Source organism: Triticum urartu, chromosome 4A, assembly GCF_056163025.1.
Source record: "Triticum urartu cultivar PI428250 chromosome 4A, HENAU_Tu73, whole genome shotgun sequence".
In the NCBI taxonomy this organism is placed as follows: Eukaryota; Viridiplantae; Streptophyta; class Magnoliopsida; order Poales; family Poaceae; genus Triticum; species Triticum urartu.
In genome coordinates, this window is record NC_141876.1 from 235,393,198 (window position 1) to 235,414,286 (window position 21,089).

Sequence of the window (21,089 nt, forward strand, 5' to 3'; positions counted from 1 at the left end):
CGGTGATAGACTTCATATCTGGGGTTGTACACCGTTATGGCGTCCCCCACAGCATCATCACTGATAATGGCACGAACTTCATGGCCGACGAGGTAAAAATCTGGTGCAGCAAAATGGGCATCAAGCTCGATTATGCTTCAGTCTATCACCCACAAACCAACGGTCAAGTCGAGCGAGCAAACGGTCTTATAATGAGCGGCACTAAACCCAGATTAGTGCGCTCCTTAACGGAGTCTAATACGCACTGGGTAGAGGAGCTCGACTCCGTACTCTGGGGGCTGCAGACCATGCCGAATCGTAGTACCGGATATACACCCTTCTTTATGGTGTACGGCGCAAAGGCAGTCTTGCCCTCTGACATAATTCATGACTCACCTCGAGTGCGCATGTACGAAGAAAGAGAAGCCGAGCTCGATCGGCAGGACAGTCTGGACACATTGGAGGAGGAGCGCGACGTAGCCAAAGCCCGTTCCGCGTTTTATCAGCAACAGGCTCGCAGATACCAAAGCAGAGAAGTACGGGCCAAAACTTATAACGTTGGTGAACTAGTTCTACTCCTGCCAGATAAGAAAAAGAACAAACTCGGGCCCAAATGGGAAGGTCCCTTCATTATTGACCAAGTTCTGACCGGTGGAGCGTACCGACTGCGGGATGCATCGACTAGTCGACTTGAGCCAAACCCATGGAATGCGGCCAGGCTCCGAAGATTCTACGCCTAGCACCGGACTCTAAGTTAGTCCCCTCCCTTTGTCCATTTTTCGCATATGCATTATCTGTCTTGTTTTTCTTTCTTTCTTTTATTATTTCTCTAGGCCTTCAAGGGTCACCTTGTGCCTCGCCTGCATATTACAGATGCGCTAGCCGCACTCTTCATACCTGGGGGCTTCTTTCACAGAAGCTTAAATTATTTATCTGGGCCTCATGTCCCACACATGTGTTAAACTTCTGCATGTACCTTTTTTCACCATTATATGCATCGATATGACTTAAGTTTTGGCCAAGCTGGGTTGCTTGCCTCTTCTATTTATGCCCTACGTTCCCGTTAATTTGGCTAGGGCATAAAGGGAGCACCTCTGCGATTGTCTAGAGAAGAGGATGACTCAGATCAGAAGGCCATAGGGTAAGGAGTAAAAAGAGACTTATGTTCCATCCCACAATCAATTCTCCTGCATATAGCTAAAGCATTTCTAGACTCAACTTCGACTAGTTTGGCTTGGTAAGCCTACAGGCAGTCAGGCTCTAATACCAAAGCTGTCAGGACCCCGATCCTAAGTCACACCGATCTAGCATGTAACACTTCATATCACTTTGCGGCCTCACACACGGTATTCCCACGGGTGCCACCTTACCTGGCCCAGGACCGTTTGCGCCTTTTGGCTCACGTATATGATAGTGTCCCTAGCATCCATATGATAGAGAACCCGGGCCGACATGACTAGTCGTGAACCCAAAGTGGCACTAACTTACGGGGACAGGCATACATGAAACAACATCGAACATGTCGGTCATCAGCGTGTGAATCCGGGCTGTAGCAACTGGGCTAACAGGACTCCGGGAACCCAGGCTGTAGCAGGCTAGCAGGACTCCGGAAGTCAGCGCGTGACATTTCCCTGAAGGGACAGACACAGGAACAAAGTGAATCACATGCCGGCCAGTCTAAGTGTTCCGGAGCAGTAGTACTGGGCTAGCAGGACTCCGGTAAACCGGGCTGTAGCAGACTACCAAGGCTAACTGGAAGCACCAGACTACATTTCCCCATAAGAGAGGCTACCAAGGATAAACAACTAGGTTGTCAGATCCCACACATACCAAGCATTTCAATCATACACACAATATGCTCGATATGTGCAAATACAACATGACATCACAACAAGACTCTACGACTTAGAGTAATTATTCATTAGGCTCCGAGGAGCGAGATATTACAAACATGGGTCTCATGACCCAACAATCATAGCATACAAATCAAAGCACATGTGGAAGCTTAACATGTCTGAGTACAGACATCTACAAATGAAAAAGGCTGAGAAGCCTGACTATCTACCAGATCCTGCCGAGGGCACAAGATCGTAGCTGAGGTATCAAGCTAAACGTCGAAGTCCACACAGAACTACTAGCGAGACTGACGTATCTCTAAAAAACATAAATTAAGCAAACGTGATTACAAATGTACCCAGCAAGACTTACATCAGAACTAACTACATATGCATCAGTATCAACAAGGGGTGGTGGAGTTTAACTGCAGCAAGCCAGCTTTTAATCGGTGGCTATCTTAAACTACGACTGCAAGTAACTCTTTTGAGGTGGCGCACACGAGTCCACATATTCACCAATCAATACACCACTATGGATCCGCTCCCGTCTACCTACTAGAACGCCATCCATAGCACTCACGCTTATCTTGCGCATTTTAGAGTATCCACTTCCACTTGTCTATGAACTGTTATAGGCAACCCAGAAGTCCTTTACCGTGGACACAGCTATTCGAATAGATCATTTATAACCCTGCAGGGGTGTACTTCTTCACACATGTTTCCACCACTTAGCGTCTGCACACGACATGTGCTCGGCAGACTTCAAGCGAAAGCTGACATGGATGTAGACCACGACCTGACTAACCACACAAGTCTCTAGTCTAGGTTTATCACCAATTCGGGTTCCATCCGCGAGGAGATCCGGCCGGAGTTTCGCTCAAAGCCCCAAACGATGTGTGCAGTGTTCCCGAGACACCAAACGGGCGACTCGGTACACCGTGCCATGGTTTATCTACCGCATCATAGCCCACCCCTGGGGTCAGCGCTACGCACGGCTGCCAACACATAACCTATAAACACCAGAAACTAGTTGCAACTCCTGGACAAAGGACAAGGGCGGTTAATAAGTCGAGCGGGGTCATATTTCAGGGCCCAATGTGTGGTAGTAGCTGTTTCATGGATCACAACACAGAACTCAGTTCCTGAGGACGGTTTCAGTGAGACCACCCACCACGTACTCCTACATGGCCTCTCACCGATACCTTTACCAAATCATGTTCGCACACTTAGCTCTCAACAGTAGGACATGTTCACACACCTCCAATTCATCCCCGATGAATCGGACCCGACACAAATCTAAGCAGTAGCAGGCACGACAAACAAGCATGAATGAGTAGGCACATCAGGGCTCAAACAACTCCTACTCATGCTAGTGGGTTTCATCTATTTACTGTGGCAATGACAAGTCATGCAGAGGATAAGGGGTTCAACTACCGCAGCAAGTAACAGATGAATCGTTGTTGTCCTAATGCAGTAAAAGAGAGCAGGAGCGAGAGAGTGGGATTGTATCGGAATGAGCAAGGGTTTTTTGCTTGCCTGGCACTTATGAAGATGATATAGCTCTTCATCGGTGTCATCAATCACATCTTTGAAACCACGTCAACTGAGAGGGGACAAACACCGGCAAATGAGAGGGAACACAATCAAAGCAATGCAACAAACATGATGTATGATCATGGCATGTTAAGGTACTGAATTCACCTAATGCAACAATTAGTCATATTAATTGAAGTGGAATTCAAACATATAGCAAATTCCAACTCCAAAACTACATACCATATATTCCATAAAAATGAATTGTCCTAGTTGATGATGTTAACTTGCTCAAACATGCATGAACATGGCATAAACAGATTCTTCATATTTTTCTTATAATTTTTCATATATAAATTATTTCATTTGGAGTTATGATTTAATCTATGAATTTTTGAAGTTCATAGCTGTTTTTGGAATTTTTTGAGTTAAATTAAATCCAGAAAATGACTTCCTACATCAGTATTGCGTCAGGGTGACGTCAGCAGGGTCAACAGAGCTGCCCCGGGTCAGACCTGACCAGTGGGGTCCACTGGTCAGTGACACGGTGCTCGTTAGTGTCGCTGACAGGTGGCGTCGGGTCAACAGACACGTCAGCTAGTCAACTCTGACGTGTGGGGTCAGTCAACGTGTGACGTGGCTAGGTCCAACTGACCTGTGGGACCCATGGGGTTAGTTTAAACTAAACAGATGATAAACTAGGTTAATTAGGCAGTGGGGCCCATATGTCATCGACACCGGGAACTAACTAAACACGATTAGTACCTAAACTAACGGTGCCACGTCAGCGTCACCGGAACCTCGCCGGCGGCGACCAAACCGATGGCGGCGCGGCTCGAAAACACGCTATGGGCGACGGTTTGGCTTGCTGAGGGTACCATGGCATAGCCCTTGCGCCCGTGCATCCAGAAGAGGCAGCGGCAGGTCGCGGGGTGACAGGATATCGCCGAAAACAAGCTCACGGTGGCGGCCGGAGTTCGGGTGTGGACGGGGTCGACACTACGGGGCGCTAGGTGGATAAACTGGCAGGTGCTACGCGCTCCTGGGGGTTCACCGAGCACGGTGACACGCTTAGGCGTGGGCTGCGGTGGCCCTGGCCATAGCGGTGAAGAACCATGGCGGCGGTGAGCTTTCGACTCCGGTGGACAGCGGGGCTAGAGGAGGAGAACGATGGCGGAGAGAGAGGGGTTTGGTAGAGGAGCTCACGGCGGGGTCATCGGTGATCTCAGCATGCTCGGGGATGGCCTGGTGACGACGAATCAATCGACGACGGCCGTCGGTGCAGAGGGCGAAGATGGCGTCGACGATGATGCTCCAGGGCGTCCGGCATCATGTGGCTCGACGGAGAGGACCGGGGCGTCACGTTGGAGCTCGGGGGCGCGTCGGAGAGGCTCGGAGATGGCTGTGGCCTTGGGGGAGCTCGTCAGCGGTGACGACTGCGTTTGGTCGTGCTCGTGGAAGGGACTAGAGGGCGAAGGAGAGAGCAGAGAGTGAGGGAGAGGAGCGAGGGGCCACGGGGTGTCTCTGTGGCATCGCTAGAAGGTCCGGGGAGGAAGCAGGAGATGGCCAGAGCAGCGTCGGTGCTCGCCACGCACCTGGTGGTCCTCCTGGCAGAGGAGGAAGATGACAATGGGTGCTGGGGGGCTGGGCCGGCCACTTGGGCCACCAGGTGGGCTGCACAGGTGAGTTGGCCCAGGTTAGTCTCTCTCTCTCTCTTTTATTTCTGTTTTTTCTATTTTTTTGTAATCTTTGTGGCTTTACTAAAATACCTAAAGACTTCTAAAAATCATGAAACTAATCATGGCTACTGTTTAGAATATATCCAACAGTAAACATTTTAGTTTATGTTTATTTGGGCATTTTAAGTATTTTATAGCATTTAAATGCCCAAATGCAAATAACATATGATTTAATCCAGTGACCTTTGGATGACCTTGAAATTTGTGCACCATTTTTTCAGAGGTTTTAGACCACGGCAAAGATGATGGACATTTTAGAAGGGCATTTTGGGTTCATTGAAAATGATTTTAGTAACCCTAGTTGGTTTAAGGGGGGTGCTGGGGGTTCTGTCATCCCCATTTCAAGTTTCTGAGGAACTTAAACATGATGCAACACCAGATGCTAGCACTAAGCAGTACCAGAAGCTAGGGATGTGACACGATCAGACTCGGAATCCCGGTTACAAGACATTTCGACAATGGTAAAACAAGACCAGCAAAGGCGCCCAATGTGCCGACATCCCGATAGGGGCTGCACATATCTCGTTCTCAGGGAAACACTGGATTGTCCAAACTTTCGGTAGGCCAGCCCAGAGTTGTCCCTGGTGTCTGCCGGCGGCTGACAGGTTCGGACCAACACTTAGACAAGCACTGGCCCGGGCGGGTTAAAATAAAGATGACCCTTGAGTCTGCAGAAGCCAAGGGAAGGTGATAGGTTGTTAGGCAAATGTAAAACCAAGGTTGGGCCTTGCTGGAGGAGTTTTATTCAAAGCGAACTGTCAAGGGGTTCCCATAACACCCAACCGTGTAAGGAATGCAAAATCAAGGAACATAACACGGGTATGACGGAAACTAGGGCGGCAAGAGTGGAACAAAACACCAGGCATAAGGCCAAGCCTTCCACCCTTTACCAAGTATATAGATGCATTAATTAAAATAAGAGATATAGTGATATCCCAACATAACCATGTTCCAACATGGAACAAACTTCAACTTCACCTGCAACTAGCAACGCTATAAGAGGGGCTAAGCAAAAGTGGGAACATAGCCAAACAACGGTTTGCTAGGAAGGTGGGTTAGAGGCTTGACATGGCAATATGGGAGGCATGATATAACAAGTGGTAGGTAGCGCGACATAGCGATAGAGCGAACAACTAGCAAGCAAAGATAGAAGTGATATCGAGGGTATGGTCATCTTGCCTGAGATCCCGCAAGGAAGAAGAACGAGTCCAAGAAGAAGACAAATGGATGTAGTCGAACAGATCCTGACAACTCCGGAACGGAACCGAAGCTAACGAGAGAAGCAACCCGGAAAGAAGCAGGCAACATAGTAAACAACCATCACATAAACATGGCATGATGCACAACCAAGTATGATGCATGTCCGGTTCAAAGAAGCATGGCATGGCAAAGTGCACAACCAAAACTACAAGTTAAGTGGAGCTCAATATGCAACGAGTTGCATATTGACGAAACACCACATCAATTATTTAGTTCTCTCCCGTTTATGTATCCAACAATATTAAATGTTGTTAAGCATGGCAAGAGGAGAAGCAAAAGTAAACTACACTATCTAAGCGATTTAAATGGGACCGGAAATATCAAACAACAATTTCAGTAAATCCCCATATGCATTTAGCAATTTAATGCAAACAACAATTTTAAACATTCTTCATGTTGTTATCATGATGCGGATGCCACGTTCAAGTTTTATGCATTTTTGTTAAAAGTTGACATGAGCGTGATGAGAGCATTTGTCACTATGGTAGAAAGAAAGGGGTGCAACGGTGACGAAACGGAAATGATGCTGTGGCAAAATTGCTATGATCTGGTAGTTCACGGGGATACCGGTGTAAAAGGAAGTTGGTGTGAGTGTGTCATGCAAGAAGATGGGGTGCTTCCGGATACCGGGTTCCCACATATCGACTGTAAAGCAACGAGGAACTCGCAAAGAACAACTCGGACATGGTGCAACCATGAGCATCTCATACATCACACAACATTTGTTCACAGGCGTCGTCTCGGTGGTTATACCTTCCAAGGGAGCATTCTCAGAGCGGTTCGAGTTCGTAGAGGAAGTAGTTGTTCTCACGACGGTAGTGGAAGTAGGGGTACATGATGATGGTAGAGGTACTCGTGACGGTAGTGGTACACGTTTCTTGTCAAAATTACAGCGGCGGTAGTTGTACACGGTTTGTAGATGTTCGAGTCACTGGTAGAGGTACTTGGCATAGCGTTACAAGGTCGGTCTCGCCGGTCTCGGTCTCGGCAGTGTAGTTGTACAAGCGCGACATCGGACTTGTCGAACCCGAACTCTTCGGGAGGAGGGGGCATCATGGTACTTGGCGAATCCGCGTAGTCGTCCACGTTCCAACATCAAACTTGGCGATTCCGAAGACGAAGGTAGAGGTGCTTCACGCGTCACCGTGTTCTCGTACACTTGTCACAAAGGATGGCACATCCAAAACGAAGCAACACCAATAGGGCCTCAGGTATTGGTGGTCACCGAAGAGAGGCAGCCCTGGATGGAGGTGTGAGCAAAGGACGAACAGGAACATGGCGGCGCAGCATCAGCTAGCGAGGCGTGGGGGAGGCCTAGCACGGCCCCGAAGATGGGGAACAGGTGAATCCAAGGTTCCCCAGCAGCAGGGATGGCATCTGGCGAAAAGGTAGAGACAGGGCGAGGTCGATGATGAGCTGGAGAAGGCGCTGTGGGGCTTCACCGACGCCTGCACTTGTCGGAGATGGGAGCGAAGGCGGGGGAGGCGGTCACGGTGGCCGGCGGAGTCGAACGGACTCGGGCACGTGCTCCAGCAAAAGGACGGACGACGAGGCATCTGAGGCGGGGAAGGAGCACGGGCAACGCACTTGAGGGCCGGCACGGTGGTCTCCATGGTCGGCGGCCGTGCGGTCCACGAGATGGTGCAAGGCAGTGCCCCTCGCCGGAGGTAGGGGGCAACTGCGGTCCGGCGATGCGGTGCAGTAGAGGGGGGCAGTAGTGGTCTGGCGACGCGGTGCAGTAGAGGGAGGATCGGGCGTGAAAGGAAAAGAGAACGAGAGGAGGGAGGCGGCGCTGCGGGAGGGAGATGGTGAGAGAGAGATGGGATTGGGCAGAGGGCATCGGGCGCTTCCCTCCTGGCGCCGCGAGCAGGGAGACAAGGAGGAGGGGATCGAGGGAGAGGGTGAGATGGTTCGGCTGGGCCTAGGGTTAGGATTAGGAGGGGGTTCGGCTGGGCCTGCAGATGGGCCGGCCAGCTCGGCTGTTGCACTACCTTCCCCCTCTTAAATCTCATATTCCGGAAGTCAAAAGACAAGATCAGGGGGTAAGGAGAAGGGTATGGGGTATATAAAAATATCCCGGGGATCCTGGGTTTCTGAGATATTTGAATAAAATGCTATGGCAATTTTTTAGAGGCTGCAATTTTTATGCAAGTTGAAAAAAAACTCAAACTCGAATAAATCCTTAGCCCAACCAAAACACTTCCAAAATACCTGAAAATTGGAGGAGGTGGTCTTGGCACGGTCTAGCATTTATAGGGAACAGATGAACATTTTAAAGAAAGAGGAGAATGCCACTTGCAATAAATGGGTGAAATTTGCAAGAAGGTATAAGTGAAATGGTTTGCACTTGGAGAAGGGCCTTGGGGGAAAGATCATGGATGCAAAAATAGTTTAGAAACGAGAGGGATTTATCATGCAAGTTTGTTGTGGTTAATTCTAGACTAACGGAATGTTTTATATAGCTCCCTAATAATATTGGGAGTATATGTTCTAAAGAGAAACACCATGTGAATTCCCTCGGTTTAAATGGATCGAAGATCCATCCGATTTCATTGTTGAGAAAAAGATGGCATGATGAAATCATGCAATGCACATGATGCAATGATGAATGCAATGAACCAAACAAATCACATGACGAAACCCGGGATTCATGGAAGGCACCTGAAGCTCCGGTCTTGGGGCGTCACACTCCCCGCAGTCTAACTCGTCCTCTAGCTAGCTCCACAGCCGGACCTGAGAGCTCACCGCCGCCCGCCATTGTCGCTGCCGTGGCCTGAGCTCGAACGGGTCGCGCCCGTGCACCGCACCAAAATTCTGGTGATCCCAGGAGGCTGCCCAACACTTCACTTTGCCCGCCACTGCTGTGAGCTCCATTCTGGCGATGCTCCAGCCACACCAGCTCCAGCCGCCGCCACCTCTGGATGCGCCACACACTCAACTACTTGTAGTCGCGAACCGCGTCCGAAACCACCCCCTGTAGCGCCTTCCCGCGACGTCTCCGTCGTCGGTTTTGGTCGCTGCCGGCGGAACTCCGGCGAGTGCTGACGTGGCACTGCCATTAGTACTAATCCCTGCCAGATAAACCGCCCTCAAACGCTGACAGAGGGGCCCACAGCGAGTCAAAGCGGGAGTCAATGTGGGATTAGCTCCTCTGTCACTAACCAGTGGGCCCCGCAGGTCTGGTTTGACCTGGACCGGCCCTGTTGACTTGCTAACGTCACACCGACGTCATGCTGACGCAGTAAAGGATTTGCTAGATTAAATTAATCCAGGAAATTCCAGAAAATAGTTAAAACTTCAAAAAATCATAGAAAATAATCTATAGCTCAAAATGAAATAATTTATATATGAAAAATGATCAGAAAATTCAATCTATCCATCTGTACCATTTTCATGCATGTTAGAACAACTTATGGCTGTTGTCTAGGACAAATCAGATAAAGGGCATTTAAACCTTAACATATGGAGTTTGAATTTGAAACTAGGGTTCAAACCAATTTCATTTAACTAGTTGCTAGTTGCATTGGCTCAATCAACAGCATATTGCCATGTCACATTCATGCATCATATTGTTGCATTGCATTGATTGTGTTCTTTCTTGTTTGGTGGTATTTGTCCCCTCTCAAAAGACGTGGTTTCGACGATGTGATCACTGACACCGATGAAGAGATATACTATCTTCACAAGTGCCTGGCAAGCAAAACCCCCTTGTTCATTCCGACACAATCCCACTCTCGCGCTCCTGCTCCCATTTACTACATTAGGACAACAATGATTCAACTGTTACATGCTGCGGTAGTTGAACCCCTTTTCCTCTGCATGACCTGTCACTGCCACAGTAAATAGATGAAACCCACTAGCATGAGTAGGAGTTGTTTGAGCCCTGATGTGCCTACTCATTCATGCTTGTTTGTCATGCCTGCTACTGCTTAGAGTTGAGTCGGGTCTGTTTCATGGGGGATGAATTGGAATGATGATGAACATGTCCTACTGTTGAGAGCTAAGTGTGTGAACACGATTTGGTAAAGGTAGCGATGAGAGGCCATGTAGGAGTACATGGTGGGTTGTCTCAGTGCAGCTGTCCTCAGGAACTGAGTTCTATGTCTGTGATCCAAGACAGTTACTACCACACATTGGGCTCCGGGAACTCCAAGCTCTCTTGACTTATTAACTTCCTTGATCTCTGTCCAGGAGTTGTTACTAGTTTCTAGTGTTTGTAGGTTATGTGTTGGGGGCCGTGCATAGCGCTGACCCTTGGGGTGGGCTATAATGCGGTAGAGACATGAGGCACGGTGTACCAAGACGCTCGTTTGGTGCCTCGGGAACCCTACCCTCATTGTTTGGGGCCGTGAGCAAAACCCCGGCCGGATCTCCTTGCGGATGGAACCCGAATAGGCAATAAACCTAGACTAGAGACTTGTGTGGTTAGTCAGGTCGTGGCCGACTCCCTCGCCAGGCTTCCACTTGAAGGTTGCCGAGATACACGACGTGTACATGGTGGTAACTGGCGGGAGCGTGTGTGAATAAGTACACCCCTGCAGGGTTAACATGATCTATTCGAATAGCCGCATCCGTGGTAAAGGACTACTGGGTTGGTTGTGCAGTTCATAGACAAGTGAAAGTGGATACTCTACAATGCGCACGATAAGCATGAGTGCTCTGGATGGCATTCTCGTAGGGAGACGGGAGCAGATCCATAGTGGTGTATTGATTTAGTGAATATGTGGACTCGTGTGCGCCACTCCAAAAGAGTTACTTGCAGACGTAATTCAGGATAGCCACTGAGATAAAGCTGGCTTGCTGTAGTTAAACTCCACCACCCCCTTTGTTGATACTAATGCATATGTAGCTAGTTCTGATGTAAGTCTTGCTGGGTATATTTGTACTCAGGTTTGCTTAATTTATGTTTTTGCAGAGGGACTTCAGTCTCACTAGTAGTTCCTCGTGGACTCGACGTTTAGCTTGTTACCTCAGCTACGATCTTGTGCCCTCGGCAAGGTCTTCTAGATAGTCAGGCTTCTCAGCCTTTTTCATTTTTAGTTTTCTGTACCCATGTTTGTAATATCTGGCTCCTCGGAGCCTAATGAATAAATACTTTGATTCATAGAGTTTTGTTGTGATGCCATGTTGTATTTGCACATATCGAGCATATTGTGTGTATGTTAATGAAATGCTTGGTATGTGTGGGATCCGAGAACCTAGTTGTTTATTCTTGGTAGCCTCTCTTACCGGGAAATGTCTCCTAGTGCTTCCACTGAGCCATGGTAGCTTGCTACTGCTCTGGAACACTTAGGCTTGCCGGCACGTGTCCTTTTTCGTTTTTGTGTCTATCCCTTCGAGGAAATGTCACGCAGTGTCTGCCGGAGTCCTATTAGCCTGCTACAGCCCGGATTCTCCGGAGTTCTGTTAGCCCAGCTGGTACATCCTGGATTCACTCGCTGATGACCGACACGTTCATTGCTGGGTCATGTATGCCTGTCCTTGTAAGTTAGTGCCACTTTTGGTTTATGACTAGTCATGTCGGCCTGGGTTCTCTGTCATATGGATGCTAGCGACAGTATCATATACGTGACCCAAAAGGCACAAACAGTCCCGGGCCAGGTAAGGTGGCACATGTGCGAATACCGTGCGCGAGGCCACAAAGTGATATGATGTGTTACATTCTAGATCGGTGCGAATTAGGATCAGGGTCCTCACAGTGAGCCCATCGCCTCCTGGAGGAGCTCGTGGCGTGCGACACCGTGTCCGTGCGCGAGGTCCAGTGCGTGTCCAATTCCGTCCTCCGTGCCAAGGGTTGCTGGGGAAGCTCGAGCTGGCCCGCTTGCCTCCGGCAGGGAGCTTGAGGCCGGCGCCTTCTCTGCCACTTTGCAGGCTTTGGCAGAGGTGCTAGGTGACGCGGCCTCACCACCTAAAGACGAGGACCTTGCTAGGGACACCCAGCCGCGGGCGATGACCAACGAAGGAGTCCTTGGTGCGCAAGCTACGCCCCAGACCGGGTGTGGAGAAGTGACACTAGGAAAGCCAGATCATGGCCCCAGGTTGGCGCGTCTGCCTCCGGCGCGGGCCCCGGGCCCCGGGCAGCGGTCCAGGAAGCAGAGCTCACGACCAATGGGGAGCCAATGGCCGGCAAAGGGCGCCCCTCAGGTGATCTCCCCGCCCCCGCCAAGGGGATCCTGAAGAGCCTTTGTCAGAAAATGACGCATCACTCAGGAAATCATGCAGATGACGTACTTACTCGTCTTTCGCAATGTATTTCCTCTGTTTTCAAGGCTGGTAAGCGCCACCATTGCCGCTTGGAAGCACCTTCCTCTTGCGGAGTGCTTCGAAATTCAGGCGGAGCTGGCCGAAGCCCTGGGCGCGATCGCTGTTGCCTGGGGCAGTTGGCGGGGCTCCTGAGGGGACGACCTCGGGAGCGTCAGGCTGCGTCAACCCCTTAGTCTACGCCTCAGGACAGCTCGCCTGAGCCTTGGGGGCTTCCAACCTAGGAGCCTCAGATCGTACCAGCACCATGGCCGCCGCCTCGGCATAGCTCACCCGAGCCCTAGCAGCCGCCACCTCGGTGGCCACGACCGACGTCGCTTCCTCGTCGGCCACTTCGCAGGCGGCCGACGGTGCTCCCCCCGCACCAGCTTCCAGGGTGAGCACCGAGGTGATAGCAGGCAGGGGGAACACAAAGACAGGGCTTTCGCGGGGCCCTTCAAGGCCGACCGGGCGCAGTCCCCACTCATCGAAAGGAGGCATCTGCCTCATGAACTCCACCTTGTTCGAGCAGCAGTACAAGAGGCAGCCCTCCTCCAGCAGATTGGCTGGCGCTGGGTCGCCCGTCAGGAGCTCGAGCACTATACACTGCTCCTCGGGAGGAACAGCAGACGCATGAAGCCTCTTGGGTCCCCGCTGCCCGAGAAAGCTCACATCGGCCGAGAATGATGCTGAAGCGGAGCAATGCAGCATCGGACGAATTCCTTCACCACCATACGTGCCGTCACCCCAAGATCCAAAGTGAGGCTCCACCAACGGCCTATTACGGGGGTACCTAGACTTGCCTGCCTGTGGGGGCTACTATCGACGTCCTGGGAATGGGTGTACCCAGACTTGCCTGCCTGCGGCCCAGAGCGCGGCTCCACCAATGGCTTGGTACGGCCCATCTTCCGCGGCAACAACTCAAGACCCTCGCGAGGGGCCGAGCCTCATGAGGCGGACGACACCAAGACCTCCCTGGGGGAAGCCTCACTAGGATGGCTCCTGAGGAGCGGAGATATCTATGCAAGGAGCACCTTGCAAGGTTCACGTGACGTGAGCCATGATGACCAAGGCCAGGCATGCGCCAGCGGGCGCAGTGTACCAGTTTCCTCTTTGCTGCTCAGGAGGCAAGTGCAGGCACGGGGTCTCGAGGAATCAGGCAAAGGTTTCCATATCGGTGCAACAAGACCAAGACTAGCAGAACGACAAGACAAAGGTCATTGTGCAGCCCACAGCAGCATCACCACTAGAGCCTTTGGCACGGGAAGACCATTCTCGGTGTCAAAACCGGCGGATCTTGAACTGTGCGTCTAAGGTGGATGGTAATAGGAGGCAGGGGACACGATGTTTTACCCAGGTTCGGGCCCTCTTGATGGAGGTAAAACCCTACGTCCTGCTTGATTTATTCTTGATGATATGAGTATTACAAGAGTTGATCTACCACAAGATCGGAGAGGCTAAACCCTAGAAGCTAGCCTATGGTATGATTGTATGTTGTCCTACGGACTAAACCCTCCGGTTTATATAGACACCGGAGAGGGCTAGGGTTACATAGAGTCGGTTACAATGGGAGGAGATCTACATATCCGTATTGCCAAGCTTGCCTTCCACGTCAAGGAAAGTCCTATTAGGACACGGGACGAAGTCTTCAATCTTGTATCTTCATAGTCCAAGAGTCCGGCCAATGGTTATAGTCCGGCTGTCCATATACCCCCTAATCCAGGACTCCCTCAGTAGCCCCTGAATCAGGCTTCAATGACGATGAGTCCGGCGCGCAGATTTTCTTCGGCATTGCAAGGCGGGTTCCTCCTCCAAATACTTCATAGAAGATTTTGAACACGAGGATCGTGTCCGGCTCTGCAAAACAAGTTCCACATACCACCGTAGAGGGAGAGAGTGACATTTTCACAAATCTAATCTGCTGATGTATTCTGTAGCATGACATCACACCACAGCTAAGCCTTTATTCAAATCGTTTTTTACTGTCCCGCCTCAGCACGTTTTGGGAGGCGGTTTCCTTGGCACGTCTTGTCAAAGCAGAGATCGTGTCCCCTTATCACGGGATTCTCATCAATACGGGCATGGGTAACCCAACCGTGCCAGTGATTACGGCGCTTGGGGGATAAGCGAGTTTTACCAGGCTGGTGGGGATGCATAGTTTCGACCGCTCATATAAAGGGACAAGGTTTAACCTTTTTCTACCCATGCCTTCTTCCTCCTTGCTCATCAACTCTTGCGCACTCAAGCTCCAACGCCCAAGCCCACATCCTTCCCCTCAACCTTCTCCAATCATGTCCGGAGCGGGAGGCAAATGGATGGCTTCCTCCGTTGCGGAGCGACACATCAAGAAGCTGCGTGGAGCCGGATACTTGGCCGCGAATATCGCGCATCGGCTGCCCGCTGCGGGGCAGATCGTTCCTACCCCTGATCCTCACGAGAGGGTAGTTTTCCTCCACCACTTCCTCCGTGGACTGGGGTTTCCCCTTCATCCATTCGTCGATGGTCTCATGTTCTACTATGGGCTGGACTTTCATGATCTGGCCCCGAACTTCATCCTTAACATTTCGGCGTTCATCGTCGTCTGTGAGGCTTTCCTCCGCGTCCGGCCCCACTTTGGCCTGTGGCTGAAGACCTTTAACATCAAGCCGAAGGTGGTGGGAGGCCAACAAGCAGAACGCGGCGGAGCCATGGTGGGGAAGATGCCCAATGTCACATGGCTTGAGGGTTCCTTTGTGGAGACCATAAAGGGGTGGCAATCGGCCTGGTTCTACATCACTGAGCCGCGCGACACCAAATGGGCGGAGGCCCCCGAGTTTCGATCCGGATTCCCTACACAGCTCACTTCCTGGAAAGAGAAGGGCTTGTCATGGGGTTCATCGGTGGAGCTGGATGGACTCCAGAAATGTATCCGGAGTATGGCAAGCAAGAAGCTCAAGCTTGTCAACATAGTCCAGGTCATGCTCATCCGCCGGATCCTCCCGTGTCAACAACGGGATTTTAACTTGTCAGAGTTCGACCCGGCCCAACACCAGACTCTGAGCGAGCTCTTCGATACGGCGCACAAGGACGTCTGGAGGGTGCTGTTCAAGGGCATCGAGGTCCCACCCTCTCTCGCCGAGGACCACGGGCTAAGTGCAAAGCGCCTAGCGTGTTCGGTGAGTTCTATACATCCAGTAGGATATTTATTTCCCCTAGCTTAATCATGTGCGGGGTCTGAGCTCCATACCTTTGACAGGACTGGGTGGAGACGTCGGGGCAGATTAACTGTCTGGCCCCTCTGCCCGAAGACACTGCGGACGCTCTCCTGACGGAGATGCTGACTCCGGCTCCTTACAAGGTGCCGGAGAAGACCAATAAGGCCACACTACTAGGAAAAGGCCTACTAATGGCGCACCAGTTTTTCCTACTAATGGCGCACTACTGGTGCGCCATTAGTATCACGCCACTAGATTTTTTTACTAATGGCGCACCACTGGTGCGCCATTAGTATACCAGATACTAATGGCGCACCAGTAGTGCACCATTAGTATGCCTAGAGGTGCGCCATTACTATCTGACTTAGTAATGGCGCACCACATAGAAGTGCGCCTTTAGTAATAATTTTTTTTCAATTTTTTTTCAATTTTTTTTAAAAAAAATTCAAATTTTTTATTTTTTTTCTGAATCTCGGGTCACTATGGCTTAATCTCGGGTCAACATGCTTAATCTCAGGTCAAATCGCACTCTGTGGTCAAACTTCCCGGAAGGTGCGCCATTAGTATCACGCCACTAGAATTTTTTACTAATGGCGCACCACTGGTGCGCCATTACTATCTGACTTAGTAATGGCGCACCACATAGAAGTGCGCCATTAGTAATAAAAAAATTTCAATTTTTTTTCAAATTTTTTAAGAACAAAATTCATTTTTTTATTTTTTTTCTTAATCTCGGGTCACTATGGCTTAATCTCGGGTCAAATCGCATTCTATGGTCAAACTTCTCGGAAGGTCTCCCATCCTCACACTACTCCAACCCGAGCACGCTTAACTTTGTAGTTCTATCCAACCCCAGCACCACCTCACTTTACAGGCACTTGTTGATATATTTATCATATCAATCCTATTAAACCTTGCTGATGTCTAGGACTTTGTTCATGTTCATGAGTATGATGAAATTTTGAAAAAATATTTCAAACTTCCCGGTCATATTACGTATCATATTTTGAAAAATAATTCAATTTTTTTTATTTCGAAACCAATTTTTTTTTGTTACTAGTGGCGCACCTAGCATACGGTGCGCCACTAGTAAGTTTGAATTTTTTGCCTCCGGATCTTAAAAGCCCCGTAACTTTTTTTCTATTAGGTTTTTGGGGATTTTAAAATGTTTAACGGGGTACCCCCCCCAGTTAAATTTGGATGTAAATTTTCGAGTAGATGATTTTTCATATCGAAAACTTTTTAATCCGAGTTCGTATGCAAAAGTTATGCCCATTTTACAAATTTCAGAGATTTTGCAAATAAAGTCGAAATTCATATTTGTAAATTTTCCCAACAACTAGACCACATATCACATGGCAAACTTATTTTCTTTTATTTTTTGACATTTCCATCATTTTCTTTTATTTTTTTAACTGAAAAGGCGGTCCACGGAGGGGAGGGGTGCATTCGGTGGAAGTTTTGGGCCAAGTTAGTAATGGCGCACCGTGGGAGTGGTGCACCATTACTAGTTAAACTAGTAATGGCGCACCACACCCATGGTGCGCCATTACTAGTTTTGAAAAAAAATAAAACAAATTCTGAATTTTTTTTTGAAAAAAACTTAGTAATGGCGCACCAGTTGACAGTGCGCCATTACTAGTTTTAACTAGTAATGGCGCACTGTCCACTGGTGCGCCATTACTAGTTTTGAAAAAATAAAAAAAATTGAATTTTTTTTGAAAATAATTTACTAGTGGCGCACCATGGATGTGGTGCGCCATTAGAAGTTTAACTAGTAATGGTGCACTATCCACTGGTGCGCCATTACTAGTTTTGAAAAAAAATGAAAAAAAATTTATGTTACTAATGGCGCACCGTGGATGTGGTGCGCCATTAGTATTTGGACACTAATGGCGCACCACATGTCTGGTGCGCCATTAGTGGCCATATCATCTATAGCCCTTTTCCTAGTAGTGCCAAGGGAACCCGAAAGAGTTCCCGGCGCCAGGTGATATCAGACTCATCGTCTGAGGACTCCTCGGCGCACTCCTCCCACGAAGACGAGGAGGAAGATGGAGACGCTCCCCCTCTAGTCGGGGGAGACAAGAAAAGGAAGGCCGCCCCAACTGGGGGGGGGGGGCGAAGGGTCCAAGAAGGGAAGGACTCTCCTTCCGGGCAGTTCCACCACCGCCGCCGAAGGCGAAGACGAGTGGCTGCCCAGGGCCAAGCCCCTGGCGAAGTCATAAGTATTCGGATACCAGAGTAGCTCATAGCATTCCTTTGTCGCACTGCTTCTCCTATCGCCGAATCGTGATTATGCAGACTGCCCCGAGCCCGTATCGACGTATCCTCGTCGGACGGCTCCATGGACTCGTCGGATATGGATAGCGATCCACTTCCGACCGCCACATCCCCTTGCCCTACGGACAATGCCGAGGTGTTGTCTCAAGAGGCACCGGGTCGAGGGGAGACAGTCCCGAAGGCACCTCAAGGCGACCTTCCGGACTCTAGGAGCAGAGGGAACAAGGCCCTCAAGGGCTCCGAGTTCGGCCCTCAGCCGAACACTGGGTCGGAACCTCCAGTGGTTCCGGACTCGGGCAGGCGGCCTCCTTCCAAGAGGGCCAAGACGCCTGTGCCGGTGACCTCTGTCCATCCAGAGGCACCGGACAATCTGCTGGGAGCGCTTCGCAGCGCTTCCATCGACAAGGAGCACCGCACTATTATGAGTGCGGTGGTCCAGAAGGTTCAGTCCGCCAAGAACGGACTGACTGAAGCCTGTGCCAGCCTTCTAACAGGCTTTGAGGTAAGTTTTTGAAATATGGGGAAAAATATTACCGCATAGACAGTAGCCCCTGATGCTCTGTTCAGTGTTCACAAAGAAAAGCCGAACAGAGGATCAAACAATATCGCAGGAGTCTAATATAAGTATGTCAATATGCGTATGCAGGCTTCGCTACTGGCGTCTGCCGCACTGACTACGGAGGTCGCCGCACTGAAGCAGGACTTCAAAGGGTCCACGGAAGAGCTCGGCCTTGCCAAGAGGCAGCTCGAGGAGAACAAAGGTAAGTACTAGGTAGTCTATGGACATATATGAAAGGAATGCGATTGCAAAATGACAGGATCATCGTGAATTTGCCAGGGGCCACGGCCGAGGTGGAGACCCTGAAGCAAGCGCTCTCTGAGGCCGAAAACAAAGCGGCCAAGGAGCGCACCGAGCGAGAAAGGCAGGAGGCTCGGGTGGGCGAGGTGTAGCAAGAGCTCCACGGTCTCGTGACAAAGCACGAGGCGTTGGAGCTTGACTTGAAGACGTGAGAGTCCGAGCTTGCCGCGGCCTTCGAGAGCGCAAAGAATGCCAAGGCCGAAGCCCAAAAGGCCCTCCAGGAGATTGATGCGATGAAGAATATAGCGGCGGGTAAGGCATTCTATATGCAAAGCAAGCATGCGAAAGTAAATTACTTGTTACTTACCCGAATCCGGAGCTCTCCAGGAGCATTCGCAGATTTGCCCCGCAGCGTGTCGGATGCCGCAACGTTTTACCAGGCCGAGGAGGGAAGCTCAACAGAGAAGTTGTTCTGGGCCTAATATACTGGGACAGAACACCCGGTGCCTATGAGCGACCGGCTAAACTAGCTTGTCGAGCTACACAAGGTGGTCGAACAGGCCATGAAGGGCTTTATAGTCCGGCTGTGGCCTGGCGACGCCCTTCCGAACAGCTACTTCGGCCTGGTGAGGTGGCTTGTGGATGCCTGCCCATGGCGGGAAGTCGTCAAGCGGTCCGTCTACATAGAAGGTGCACGCTGGGCTTTCGCCCGTGTGAAGGTGCAATGGGCCAAGCTAGACGTCGTGAAGCTGATCAAGGAAGGGCCGCCGGAGGGCAAGGAGCATCGCCACCCCGAGATGTACTATGAGGGTGTCCTAAAGGGTGCCCGTCTCATAGCGGACGAGTGTACCAAACATACAATATTTGAGTAAACCCGCTCGTGTAATCCTGTATTCATGAAAACTTGTTCATATGCGCTATACAACGCTTGTTTGAATTTAAAATATTACCATCTCTTCGGCTGTTTATCAAATCTGAGAGATGGCTAGTCGTCGGCTTCTGCCCCCATGCCACGAGTGCTGGGATGTTCGGGATAAACCTGAGCACTCTTGTTCCTCTTTTTGGGTCCTTCGATCGAGGTGCTCAGCACAACGAACAAGGCAATCGGACTATAATGCGTTATCACTCTCACTTAGCCATAGAATTCTATAATTTTAAATTTCGGCGAAGCCCCTAGTGTTCGGAAGGCCGAACTCAGGGCACGATACACGCCTTAAGCCGAACAGGGCCGACTCCTCGCTCTAAGCGTCATAAGTCTTTAAGGACTCGAAAACCTCTCGAACAGCGACCAGTCTCTCGCCTTATCATGCCAGTCAGTTTTAGCTTTCTCTACTGAGGTGCTTAGCCCAGCAGAACCGGGGCACAATCGCAGTAGTTCTCCCAGTGCTACCTTAGTCGATATAGCGGAACGTATGGTACCAAAACATGGGAGACAGGCAAACCCAACTATTGACCCAAGACATGATTCGGAGCTGATGCATATAATGCTATAAGTTCAGGGTGTCGCACTGTTGAAAGTGTCCAGACTTCTCACGCCGTATTGTGGGGTATGCTTAAGCCCCTAGCGTATTGGCCGTACCAGAGTGTACGGGTGCTGGTTGTCATGAATGAACATATATATATATATATAAAGAGGAATGCAATAATAGTCTTAATGCTATGCATTGTTTATTCAAAAAGGTGCGTTAAAGCAGAATGATACATGCGGTGCAATAAGAAAAAAGTAGGACTATGTCCCCTCCAAGGGCGAGCTAAAGAATAGTATTAAGGCAAGTATTACACTCGTTATCGTAATCCACCTGGGAGTTCTGTGGTGTGACGTAGCTTTCTGCCTTCTTGGTTGCTGCATCATATGTTTGGCAATCATGCTGCCGGACCGGGTTTCCAGAGATTAAAGTCCTAAAAAGAAAAAAAATAACAAAACGGGAAGCCCCTAGTGCGGTTTAAGCCGCGTCTTGGGGCGTGCCGTAGTCATGCCCCCCTCCCCGCTTGTGCCCATGGTATTTTTAATGCGTAATTATGTACGCGTGGCACGAATTTCGCCGTTTGGCTTGGGCCGGGGTGGGGGCCGCATTGCTATGCGATCTTGGAACATGCCAGGCGGTCCTGTTGCTGATTACTCCAGGTGCGCTTGAAGGTGTTTGGGTCCTTAAACGTCGAACTAGTGGATTGCCTTAAGAGGCTGCTTTGCGCTTCCGCTGCGAGGGCCGCAGTGTGCTCCTCCGTT